Raw genomic sequence first — 13925 nt, forward strand, 5'->3', positions numbered from 1 at the left:
TAAGAACAATGTCTCTCAGAGCCAGGATGTTGGATGGAAAGTGATGACAACTCCTCTCTTCAGAATTCCCCATAGGTGTTTTGGTTGTTTTCATATCAGGAGACACTTGCCACTGAATCACTTTCACCCTATTCTTCTTCAAAAATGCAGCACTGGTCTTAGATGCTTGTTGTGGATCATCGTCAGGTGGACGTCTACCAAGGGTACAGAGTGACGATGGCATCTTCTCTTTCAATATAGAGCAGTACGTCTGTGAATTCATGATATCATTCATGATATGTACGTCCCCGACACCAGAAGCTCTCATGGAGTCCCACATAAGGATACTGCCACCGCCATGTTTCATTGTAGGCACCAAGAAAAAATGCATGGTGCCTACAGTGAAACATGGTGAAAGTTATATTATTATTAACCTTACTTTCATGTTATGAGATAAAAAAAATGTTCTGCGAAATGTGAAACTCAGTCTTGTTCAAATTTGGAAATTGTTCTTGTATTCAGTCAGATTGTGACGCCCTGGGCAAGCCAGGTGTCACAGGTCATCACACCACCACACCCTACACCCCAGTTAGGAACATCTAAGCTAAACCAGAAATCCTTGTTGCCTTCCTCCAGGGGCTGGTGTCCACACCAGGGGGTGGGCCAGGCGGTTGGCTCCGCCCACCGAGGAGTTCACAGCCGTGGAGGCGGGAAGAACCAGGCAGATCAGCTAGGGACGTGAAGGAGTAAACAAGCTGATGAGTGTTAGAGTGAAGGAAGTGAAAGTAGAAAGAAGTGAAGTAGTAGCGGAGCTAAAGTGAAAAGTGACAGAAGTAAAGCCTGAAGTTAGTCCGGGTGTGTGCCCCGGGCTGAGAGACAGCAAGGTCAGCAGACGGCGGTGATTGTCTGGAGGATGACTGCTCGGAGGTTGCTGGAAGGACCGTGGACGGGTGGTGACCCGGCGGTCTGGAGCAGTATACGAAGAACAGTCAGCACCAGGGCAGGGGCCTCTCGGACCCCGGCAAGGCTAGGAGTCGCCATAATTTGCCAAATCCGTCAGTGAAGGGGACGTCTGTCTCCAAACAACCAAGTCCCGATTGAAGGCAACAGTCCAACCGTAACAGAAAGACACCGCCACCGCCAGGGCACCAGTTTCTCAGGGCCAGCGCCTGAGGGCAAAGTAGGGCTCCTCCGGCCCGTAACCAAGCCGGGGAGCGGGTTACCGGTGGGAACCCATCGCAACCATCATCAACATAGGTGCAGGACAGAGGGACCGTCACTGTCACCTACTGGGGAAAGCAAGTGCAGCCGTCCGTGGGAACCGTCTTTCCAGCCGTGTGTTTTACCGAGAACTGTGTCATCGTCTCAGGCTGAGTGAGTACCACAGTGCCGCAAGGCACAGCGCTGCCCCCGCGTCCCTGCGCCCACCAAGCCCTGCATCTCCCACCTCATCACTGGGCCCCGGGATCACCAACCCCTACCCACGGAGGGGCAACACAACAACTAGCTGCTCCCTACCATCATTCCCGGGATCCTCATACAGAGCAGCGGTGGTGCCAACAAATTACCACAACCGTGGGTGGCGTCACGGACAATAAACTATCCCAAATCCCAATCCCCTTTCACTCACGGGCGAGGAGCGCCGCTAGAGTCCCCGGGATCCGGCCCATCGCTCGAGCCACCGAGCAGCAGCAGGCCGCAGCAGCCGTGGTAGCCGGACCTGAGCAGTGGGAGAGCGCGGCGTCCCCTCCTCCACCCGCGACAAGATATTGATTACAATCTTACTTTTCAAAAGGGTGTACTCATTTATGTTGAGCACTATGTATAGAAATTAATTCCTCAACCTAAAATTGCAACATCAAGTAGAAAAAGTTGTAGAATGATGGAAATCACAGGATGGATAGACGTGTTAACGATGTGCAAATGTAAAAAAAAATGCAACATTTTCAAAATCCCTTGATTTCTTCAGCATCAAGTATGAGCATCACATGCAGGAATCCCTGCACTTGCACATCTTGGCTGCTGTCAATGAGGTTATTAATGATTCATGATGTCTGAGGAATATTCTGCCACGTTGAATACAATTGGCAAGTCATCAAGATCTGCTGATGGCAGCTGCTTTAGCAATTGTTGACCAATGACGTACCAGATGTGCACGTATGAAACAAAACAGAATATGTGGGAAACACATTTCTTCTTCTGAGAAGGCTTTCCACAAGATTTTGGAATTTTTGCCCATTCATCCACAAGATCGCTTGTAATGTCAGACATTGCTTCGGGTGACAGGTAGATATATATACAGTATGTGTATATACTGTATATATGTGTGTGTGTGTGTGTGTGTGTGTATATATACACATATATATGTGTATATATATATGTATAGACACACATATATATATACACACACATATATAATATATATATATATATATGTGTGTGTATATATATATATATGTGTGTCTATACATATATATGTGTATATATATATATATATATATATATATATATATATATATATATAAAATGTATGTATGTATGTATATATACATATATATGTGTGTGTATATATATATAAAATGTATGTGTGTGTGTGTATATATATATATTTATATATATATATATATATATATATATATATATATATATATATATATATATATATACACACACATACATTTTATATATATATATATATATATATATATATATACTAGAAGGTGGCCCGATTCTACGCATCGGGTATTATAGAATTTACGTATTGTGTAGTTCATGTATGATTTTTGTTACATATATATATAGATGTTGTTGTGTGTAGTTACCAAGTGTTTGTGTAGGACGCTGTACATGTTCTGGGTGTTGTCTGGGTGTGACGGGGGGTGAGAGCGGTGTTGTATGTGTGTTGCGTGTGTTGCGTTGTTTGTGGAGTGCTGTGTGTCTGTAGCGTTGTGTGTGTGTGTGTTGCGCGGTTTGTGTGTGTGTGGTGTGTTTTGGGGGAGGTATGTTTTGTGCAATGTGTGTGTTGTGCGGTATGTGCGTATATTTGTGTGTGCCGCGGTGTTTGTGTGTTGGGTGTTGTGTGTGTGCAGCGTTGTCTGTGTGTGTGGGTGTCTGTGTAGGGCAGTTGTTTGTGGTTCCCAGTGTGTGTGTGTGGTGTGTTGTGCAGTGCGCGCGCGTGTGTGTGTGTGTGTGTTGGGGGGAGGTGTGCACTTCCCATCGTGCTCCATCCCCCATGCAGCGCACTCCCCATCGTGCTCCATCCAGCATGCAGCGCACTCCCCATCGTGCTCCATCCCCTATGCTGCGCACCCCCCATCGTGCTCCATCTCCCATGCTGTGCACTCCCAAACGTGCTCCATCCGCCATGCTGCGCACTCCCAAACGTGCTCCATCCACCATGCTGCGCACTCCCAAACGTGCTCCATCCGCCATGCTGCGCACTCCCAAATGTGCTCCATCCGCCATACTCCGCACTCCCCATCGTGCTCCATCCCCCATGCAGCGCACTCCCCATCGTGCTCCATCCCCTATGCTGCGCACCCCCCATCGTGCTCCATCTCCCATGCTGCGCACTCCCAAAACGTGCTCCATCCGCCATGCTGCGCACTCCCAAACGTGCTCCATCCGCCATGCTGCGCACTCCCAAACGTGGTCCATCCGCCATGCTGTGCACTCCCCATCGTGCTGCATCCCCCATGCTGCGCACTCCCAAACGTGCTCCATCTGCCATGCTGCGCACTCCCAAACGTGGTCCATCCGCCATGCTGCGCACTCCCAAACGTGCTCCATCCGCCATGCTGCGCACTCCCAAACGTGCTCCATCCGCCATGCTGCGCACTCCCAAACGTGCTCCATCCGCCATGCTGCGCACTCCCAAACGTGCTCCATCCCCCATGCTGCGCACTCCCAAACGTGCTCCATCCCCCATGCTGCGCACCTCCCATCGTGCTCCATCCCCCATGCTGCACCAGCATCAACCTCTCTACCCACAGCATCAGCCTCTCTGCCCGCAGCATCAGCCTCTCTCCTCCCAGCATCAGCCTCTCTACCCGCAGCATCAGCCTCTCTCCTCCCAGCATCAGCCTCTCTGTCCCCAGCATCAGCCTCTCTGTCCCCAGCATCAGCCTCTTTCATCCCAGCATCAGCCTCTCTCCTCCCAGCATTAGCCTTTTCTGTCCCCAGCATCAGTCTCTCTCCTCCCAGCATCAGCCTTTTCTGTCCCTAGCATCAGCCTCTCTCCTCCCAGCATCAGCCTCTCTCCTCCCAGCATCAGCCTCTCTCCTCCCAGGCTACCCCAGCCTCAGCCTCCCCCAGCATCAGCCTCTCTCCTCCCAGCATCAGCCTCTCTCCTCCCAGCATCAGCCTTTTCTGTCCCCAGCATCAGCCTCTCTCCTCCCAGCATCAGCCTCTCTCCTCCCAGCATCAGCCTCTCTCCTCCCAGGCTACCCCAGCCTCAGCCTCCCCCAGCATCAGCCTCTCTCCTCCCAGCATCAGCCTCTCTCCTCCCAGCATCAGCCTTTTCTGTCCCCAGCATCAGCCTCTCTCCTCCCAGCCTCCCCCAGCCTCAGCCTCCCCCAGCATCAGCCTCTCTCTTCCCAGCATCAGCCTCTCTCCTCCCAGCCTACCCCAGCCTCAGCCTCCCCCAGCATCAGCCTCTCTCCTCCCAGCATCAGCCTCTCTCCTCCCAGCCTACCCCAGCCTCAGCCTCCCCCAGCATCAGCCTCTCTCCTCCCAGCATCAGCCTTTTCGGTCCCCAGCATCAGCCTCTCTCCTCCCAGCCTACCCCAGCCTCAGCCTCCCCCAGCATCAGCCTCTCTTCTCTCAGCCTCCCCATCCCAGCCTTCCCCAGGATCAGCCTCTCTCCTCCCAGCCTCCTCCAGCACGCCGTGCTCCTCTGCCGACACTCACAGATCCGATCGCATACACTCACACACACCCACCCGATCGCATACACTCACACACACCCGATCGCATACACTCACACACACCCGATCGCATACACTCACACACACCCGATCGCATACACTCACACACACCCGATCGCATACACTCACACACACACACATTGACGATATTGCACATACGTGCTCATACTCACAACATCCGGAGATAGCACATGCTTCTGGCCATGTGATCCTCCGGCAGGTCCTGGAAGCTCACAGCACAGTATCGCCGCCGAGAAGCAAGCGATATCCCAGGATGTTGTGAGTATGTGGATGCGATGTGATGTGTGTGTGAGGTGTGTGTGAGAGTGAGTGTGATCTAATGTGTGTGTGTGTATGTGTGTGTGTGTGCTGTTATGTGTGTGCGTGTGTGTATGTTCCGCCGCTGCAGGACCTTGATGCGCTGGTAACTATGCTACCATGGTTACCAGCGTATCTCGTCCCCCGCTCGCACGGGAGCCCACACCAGCATACGCCGGCCAGCCCCAGCAATGCGAGGGTATGTGTCGGCTGGTTTGGCGGCGTACGCTGATGTGGGCTCCCAGGGGTACAGTACTCACCTGGTAGTCGTGGCTCCGTGACCGTGTCGGTTCGGGGAATGCGTGAGGGGGGCGGGGCGTGGCCGAGTTGCCAATGCCTGCAGGGTGCCGGGGCGAGAGGCCAATCTGTGTGGGGGCGGAGCCTGGGCGAGCGGCCGGCCAATCCGTGTGGGGGCGCAGCCTGGCAAGCGGCCAATCCGTGCGGGGGGGCGGGGCCATGGCGAGCCCAGCGGCCATTCAGCTTTGTGTCACCGTAAGGACACAATTTTGGAGCAAGACAGACAGACAGACAGACAGAATAAGGTAATTATATATATACTAGAAGGTGGCCCGATTCTACGCATCGGGTATTCTAGAATATACGTATTGTGTAGTTCATGTATGATTTTTGTTATATATATATATATATATATATATATATAGAGAGAGATGTTGTTGTGTGTAGTTACCAAGTGTTTGTGTAGGCGCTGTACATGTTCTGGGTGTTGTCTGGGTGTGACGTGGGGTGAGAGCGGTGTTGTATGTGTGTTGCGTTGTTTGTGGAGCGCTGTGTGTCTGTAGCGTTGTGTGTGTGTTGCGCGGTTTGTGTGTGTGTGGTGTGTTTTGGGGGAGGTATGTTTTGTGCAATGTGTGTGTTGTGCGGTATGTGCGTATATTTGTGTGTGCCGCGGTGTTTGTGTGTTGGGTGTTGTGTGTGTCCAGCGTTGTCTGTGTGTGTGGGTGTCTGTGTAGGGTAGTTGTTTGTGGTTCCCAGTGTGTGTGTGTGTGTGTGTGGTGTGTTGTGCAGTGCGCGCGCGTGTGTGTGTGTGTGCATCAGCCTCTCTTCTCTCAGCCTACCTCTCCCAGCCTCCCTCCTCCCAGCCTCCCTCTCCCAGCCTCTCCAAGCATCAGCCTCCACCAGCATCAGCCTCTCTCCTTCCAGCCTCCCCCAGCATCAGCCTCCACCAGCATCAGCCTCTCTCCTTCCAGCCTCCCCCAGCATCAGCCTCCGCCAGCATCAGCCTCTCTCCTTCCAGCCTCCTCCAGCATCAGCCTCCCTCTCCCAGCCTTCCCCAGGATCAGCCTCTCTCCTCCCAGCCTTCCCCAGCATCAGCTTTCCCCTCCCAGCCTCCCTCAGCATCAGCCTTCCCCAGCATCAGCCTCTCTCCTCCCAGCCTCAGCCTCTCTCCTTCCAGCCTCCCCCAGCATCAGCCTCTCTCCTTCCAGCCTCCCTCAGCATCAGCCTCCTCTTCCCAGCCTTCCCCAGGATCAGCCTCTCTCCTCCCAGCCTCCTTCCTCCCAGCCTCCCCCTCCCAGCCTCCCTCAGCATCAGCCTTCCGCTCCCAGTCTCCCCCAGCATCAGCCTCTCCAAGCATCAGCCTCCACCAGCATCAGCCTCTCTCCTTCCAGCCTCCCCCAGCATCAGCCTCTCTCCTTCCAGCCTCCCTCAGCATCAGCCTCCCGTTCCCAGCCTTCCCCAGGATCAGCCTCTCTCCTCCCAGCCTCCTTCCTCCCAGCCTCCCTCAGCATCAGCCTTCCCCTCCCAGTCTCCCCCAGCATCAGCCTCCCCAAGCATCAGCCTCCACCAGCATTAGCCTCTCTCCTTCCAGCCTCCCCCAGCATCAGCCTCCCCAAGCATCAGCCTCCACCAGCATCAGCCTCCCTCGTCCCAGCCTCCCCCAGCATCAGCCTCCCCCTCCATCAGCCTCTCTCCTCCCAGCCTTCCCCATGATCAGCCTCTCTGCTCCCAGCCTCCTCCAGCACGCCGTGCTCCTCTGCCGACACTCACACACCCGATCGCATCCACTCACACACACCCGATCGCATCCACTCACACACACACCCGATCGCATCTACTCACACACACCCGATCGCATCCACTCGCACACACCCGATCGCATCCACTCACACACACCCGATCGCATACACTCACACATACCCGATCGCATACACTCACACACACAGACACTGACGATATCGCACATACGCGCTGATACTCACAACATCCGGAGATATCACATGCCTCTGGCCATGTGATCCTCCGTCAGGTCCTGGAAGATCACAACAGCACAGTATCGAGGCCGAGAAGCAAGCGATATCCCAGGATGTTGTGAGTATGTGGATGCGATGTGAGGTGTGTGTGAGGTGTGTGTGTGTGTGTGAGAGTGAGTGTGATCTGATGTGTGTGTATGTTTGTGTGTGTGCTGTTATGTGTGTGCGTGTGGATCTTCCGCCGGAGCAGGACCTTGATGCGCTTGTAACCATGCGAGCATGGTTACCAACGTATCCACACCACTCCCGTGCGAGCGGGGGCCGGGGGGGGGGGAGTACAGTACTCACCTCCGTGACAGCCGTGTCAGTTCGGGGAATGCGCGGGGGGGAGGGGGGGGAAAGAGTACAGTACTCACCTCCGTGACAGCCGTGTCATCAGTTCGGGGAATGCGCGGGGGGAGGGAGGGGGCGGGGCCAGAGCTAGCGTGCATTGCGTGAGGGGGGCGGGGCGTGGCGGGGCCGAATTGCCAATGCCTGCAGGGTGCCGGGGCGAGAGGCCAATCTGTGGGGGGGGCGGAGCCTGGGCGAGCGGCTGGCCAATCCGTGTGGGGGCGCAGCCTGGGCGAGCGGCCAATCGGTGTGGGGGGGCGGGGCCATGGCGAGCCCAGCGGCCAATCAGCTTTGTGTCACCGTAAGGACACAATTTTGGAGCAAGACAGACAGACAGACAGAATAAGGAAATTATATATATAGATTGCTCTATAAAGTCGTCTCTAAACTACAGAAAATATTCAAAATGATTCTACTTAATGCAAAATTATTGAAGTCACAAATACATTATTAATATATAACATATCAATAACAAAGGAATATAGGACTTAGCACCAGCTATGGCCCAAACACCCATTGCCCAGAATAGACGCTTTTCACTGATATAAAATCGTAAAGTATAAGATCAGCCGCTCAGCACTGATCAGTGAGGCTTGTAGAATGACAACATGATGATAGGAAAACTGCAGCTGCCATGTAAACCCCAACACACAAAACAGGGCACATATGGGACTCGCACAGGGCTCGCACAAAGCGCGCACAGGGCGCGCACAGGGCACGCACAGGGCACGCACAGGGCACGCACAGCGCTCACACAGGGCACGCACAGGGCTCGCACAGGGCTCGCACAGGGCTCACACAGGGCACACACAGGGCACACACAGGGCTCGCACAGGGCACACACAGGGCACACACAGGGCTCACACAGGGCACACACAGGGCACACACAGGGCTCGCACAGGGCACACACAGGGCTCGCACAGGGCACGCACAGGGCACGCACAGGGCTCGCACAGGGCACGCACAGGGCTGGCACAGGGCACGCACAGGGCACGCACAGGGCACGCACAGGGCTCGCACAGGGCACACACAGGGCACACACAGGGCACGCACAGGGCTCGCACAGGGCTCGCACAGGGCACACACAGGGCACACACAGGGCACACACTCTCCTCTCAGCCTCCTCCAGCACGCCGTGCTCCTCTGCCGACACTCACAGATCCGATCGCATACACTCACACACACCCACACACACCCACCCGATCGCATACACTCACACACAAAGACACACACACTGACGATATTGCACATACGCGCTGATACTCACAACATCCGGGGATATCACATGCTTCTGGCCATGTGATCCCCCGGCAGGTCCTGGAAGCTCACAACAGCACAGTATCGCCGCCGAGAAGCAAGCGATATCCCAGGATGTTGTGAGTATGTGGATGCGATGTGATGTGTGAGGTGTGTGTGAGTGTGATCTGATTTGTGTGTGTATGTGTGTGTGTGTGTGCTGTTATGTGTGTGTATGTTCCGCAGCTGCAGGACCTTGATGTGTGGATGCGATGTGATGTGTGTGTGAGGTGTGTATGAGAGTGAGTGTGAGCCGGTGTACACTGGTAACTATGATACACATCGGGTAACTAAGGGACCTTAGTTACCCGATGTGTATAATGGTTACCAGCGTTCACGGCCTCCGTCAAGATCCCAGCATGCAAGGTTATGTCTGGCGCTGCCGGGATCCTGACGGAGCCGGTGTAGAAGCAAGCGATATCCCAGGATGTTGTGATGTGTGAGGTGTGTGTGAGAGTAAGTGTGAGAGTGAGTGTGATCTGATGTGTGTGTGTACTCACCTGGGAATCGGAGCTCCGTGTCAGTTGGGCCAGAGCGAGCGTGCATTGCGTGAGGGGGGCGGGGCCTGCAGAGAGCCGGGGCGAGAGGCCAATCCGTGTGGGGGGGCGGGGCCATGGCGAGCCCAGCGGCCAATCAGCTTTGTGTCACCGTAAGGACACAATTTCGGAGCATGACAGACAGACAGACAGACAGACAGACAGACAGACAAAATAAGGCAATTATATATATAGATATATATATATATATATATATATATATATATATATATATATATATATATATATATATATATTAGTGTCTTGCATCGGTTCATGTAAAGAACATGCCTACAACTGTGAACATTTGGTTTTCTTTTTATTGTGATACAAACAACAAATAGGACAAAATAGCTAAAAATGTCAGTGTGCATAAATATTCACCCCCTAAAGTCAGTACTTTGTAGAGCCTCCTTTTGTGGCAATTACAGCTGCTGGTCACTTTGTATAAGTTTCTATGAACTTTCCACATCTTGCCACTGGGATGTTTTGCCAATTCCTCAAGGCAAAACTGCTCCAGCTCCTAGTTAGATGGTTTCATCTGGTGAATAGAAATCTTCAACTCTGACCACAAATTCTTAATCGGATAAAGGTCTGGGCTTTGACTTGGCAACTCCGATACATTTACATGTTACCTGAAAATGGCTGTCCACCAACGTTCACCATCCAACCTGATGGAACTGAATTCTTATGACCATGTGATATTTCAGTTTTTCTTGTTTAATAAATTTGCAAAAATTTCGACATTTCTGGGTTTTTTTTCTGTCAAGACGGGGAGCAGAGTGTACATTAATAAGAAAAAAAATGAACTTTTTTTGAATATACAAAATGGCTACAATGAAATAAAGAGTGAAAAAATTAAAGGGATCTGAATACTTTCCTTACCCACTGTATGCCTGTTGGCTGGACTTTTTCTTGCCTCCGTTATTAAGAGAGTATCTTTATTAGATCACAACAGCTCTCACCTCATTCCATTAGCGGAATGTCGGACACTTGTGGTGATAGTTCTGCATTCTTCAGAGGCAGAAAATATTAGATGGCCTCCCACCATCAGCAGGCTCACATTCGTACAGTTGAAACCAGAGGTTTACATACACTATCTAAAAAGACACATCTGCATGTCTTTCTCACTATCTGACATGAAATCAGAATAAACCTTTCCCGCTTTAGGTCAATTAGGAACCAAAATAATTTACATTTGTGAAATGCCAGAATAATGACAGAGAAAATGTTTTAAGGCATTTTTATTACTTTCTGCAAAGCCAAAAGTTTACGTACACTAAAAGTACTATGCCTTTAAAGAATATGGGACAGCCCATATGATGATGTCATGTCTTTGAAAGCTTCCAATAGGTTTATGGGCAACATCTGAGTTAAATAGAGACACACCTGTGGATGTATTTTAATGCACACTTGAAACACACTGCTTTTTTTGTGGAACATCATGAGATAGTCAAAAGAAATCGCCCAAAATCTCAAGAAGAGTATTGTGGACTTGCACAGGCTGATTCATCCTTGGGTGCAATTTCCAGAGACCTGAAGGTGCCTTTTTCATCTGTACAAACAATTATACGCATGTACAAACAAGATGGCAATGTCCAGCCATTACACCGCTCAGGAAGGAGATAGGTTGTATATACTAGAGATGAACGTGCTTTGGTCAGACATGTGCATATCAACCCAAGAACAAAAACAAATGACCTTGTGAAGATGCTGGTGGAAGCTGGGAAGATTTTGTCATTATTCACAGTGAAACGAGTACTGTATCACCATGGGCTGAAAGGCCACTCTGCCAGGAAGAAGCCATTACTTAAAAAACCCCCTAAAAAAGTCAGACTAATGTTTGCAAATGCACACAAGAACAAAGACCTTAATTTTGGGAGACCTGTCCTGTGGTCTGACAAAACTAAAATTTAACTGTTAGACCATAATAACCGTCGTTACATTTGGAGGAAAAAGGGAGAAGTTTTGAAGATTAAGAACACCATCCAACTGTGAAACATGTGGGTGGCAGCATCAAGATGTGGGGTTGTTTTGCTGCAGAAGAGACTGGTGCGCTTCACAAAATATCATGAGGAAAGAAGATTATGTGGCAATACTGAAGCAACATCTCAAGACACCAGCGAGGAACTTAAATCTTTGGCAGAAATGGGTCTTCGAAATGAACAATGACCTGAAGCATACTGCCAAACTGGTAACAAAGTGGTTTAAGGATAACAAAGTCAATGTTTTGGAGTGGCCATCACAAAACCCTGATCTCAATCCTTTTGATAATGTATGGGCAAAGCTGATAAGGCCGGTGCGAGCAAGGCGATCTACAAACATGGCTCAGTTACAGCAGTTCTGTCAGGTGGAATGAGCTGAGATTTCTACCAACTATTGTGAGAAGCTTGTGGAAAGATATCCAAAATCTTTGACCCAAGTCATACCGTTTAAGGGCAATCGTACCAAATACTAATGAAATGGATGGCAACTTTTGACTTAAAACATTCCCTCTCTCATTATTCTGGCATTTGGCAAATGTAAATAATTTTGCTTCCTAATTGACCTAAAATGGGAAAGGTTTATTCTGATTTAATGTCAGATCGTAAGAAAACATGCAGATGTGTCTTTATAGAGAGAGGAGGGAAACTTCTGGTGTCAACTGTATGTGCTAGGGGTGGTTATTACTAAATGCCTATTGCCTAATATACAGGTGGAGAATAAACAAAGATAACCACATCCTCTTGTGTAGTAGGATCAGCATGTCCTCTCCAGTTCGGCAGCGTCTTTTCCTGTAGTATGGCTGCTGTTTTCTAATTTGGTCAGACGGCCTTGTTGCTTCTGTAAAGTGATCTGGCTCAGAGTGTGGTGACTGTGTCTGATAGGCACACAGTTTGCGTCTCGTCCTGTGACCTGTTCTGCAGTGTGTGTCGCCATCATCCGTGTCTGTGTTCTCTGCTCGCGCCTAAAGTCCTCTTATAGGTTGTAGCCTTTTTGACTCAACCCAAGTAAAGCCGCGTCTATTCTCATAACATTCCTAGATTGTTTTCTATATCTTCTTACCAGAAATCACTCTAATGTTATTATGACAATTATTACATGTGATGTGTTGTACTAGAATATAATTGCATCTCAGATTATCTTCTCAGTCATGCATCATCATCCATACTACAAATCACAGATTCTGGTTATTAAAGTTTTTACCAGTGAAATAGAAATTATAGATCATACAATTTCTTATTGCAAGAAAGGCTTTTTTTTCCCAATGAGAAAAGTCTTAGAATTGTACCAAACTGTTACTTATAACTGTATGAATGAGAAAACACCTGATGGGGAGCAGTTTGCTGCTATTAGATTTTCTAGTGGTATATTTTTTTTTTTATCAAACAATGTTCCTCTTGAACAGTAGATGTAAGTTGGCCAAACCAACTGATTATGGCAAGAACGGTTGATATCTGATATGTATGAGAGCTTCGAGAGTCAACTCCCTTTTCTCCCCAACAGATGATGTCAGGAGAGAAGGATCGGCAATTGGAATTTCAACAACCAATCCTTTTGTTTTCTAGGGGGGATAAGCCACTGCCAGAGGAGTCTGTCAGCATCTTTCTCTGTTCTCTCCATTGAAGACGCATGCGTGCTCATCAGAGTTGAGCATTCATATGTATGGGAAAGTTGGGAGAGACAGCTGTCTTATTACCATCTACTTATTAGTGAGATGTTATTCCTAGAGCTGGTCGAACTTGCAGAAAAATGGAAACAGCGGGTCCCTGCTGAATTTTTTAAAAAAAACCCGGATCCGGTCCGGAATCTGGTACCCATATAAGTCTATGGGAACCAAAATCCACAAATTAAAAACGTTGGTAGAAGGGATATGGGAGTAGGAGCGAGCGTGGTGTACTCACTGAACCTCCGTCATGGCAGCAAGGTACTTCCAAGTTATGCTTTCCCTTCTGGAGCCACAATTAACCCTCATTGAATTTTCACTGCTTTCCCCGCCCACCGGCGCGTGTAATTGGTTGCAGTTAGACGTGCCCCAACCCTTAGTGGCAGCTTGTCAGCTGACTGCAACCAATTACAGGTGCCAGGACAGCCGGTGGGCGGAGAAAGCAGTGCAACTGTCTGTGGGTGAGTATGGTGGTGTAAAATCAATGAATAAATAAAACAATCAGTGCAAGGTCCCCTTATCCTGATACCAGAACCGATAAAGCCCACGGCTGCAGCCCCCAGCTGTCTGGCTTTATCATGGCTTTGTATCAGAATAAGGCCGGAGTCACACACTTGCGTGAGTC

At 50.1% G+C, this 13925-nt stretch overlaps 1 protein-coding gene across 2 annotated transcripts in view; it reads left to right on the plus strand.

The window, feature by feature from the left end:
• The window catches only part of FRMD5 (FERM domain containing 5), a 109395-nt gene that overhangs the window by 67491 nt on the left and 27979 nt on the right, over positions 1-13925 (plus strand). The window lies entirely within an intron of this gene.

The sequence above is a fragment of the Anomaloglossus baeobatrachus genome, chromosome 4 (genome assembly GCF_048569485.1).
Source record: "Anomaloglossus baeobatrachus isolate aAnoBae1 chromosome 4, aAnoBae1.hap1, whole genome shotgun sequence".
In the NCBI taxonomy this organism is placed as follows: domain Eukaryota; kingdom Metazoa; phylum Chordata; class Amphibia; order Anura; family Aromobatidae; genus Anomaloglossus; species Anomaloglossus baeobatrachus.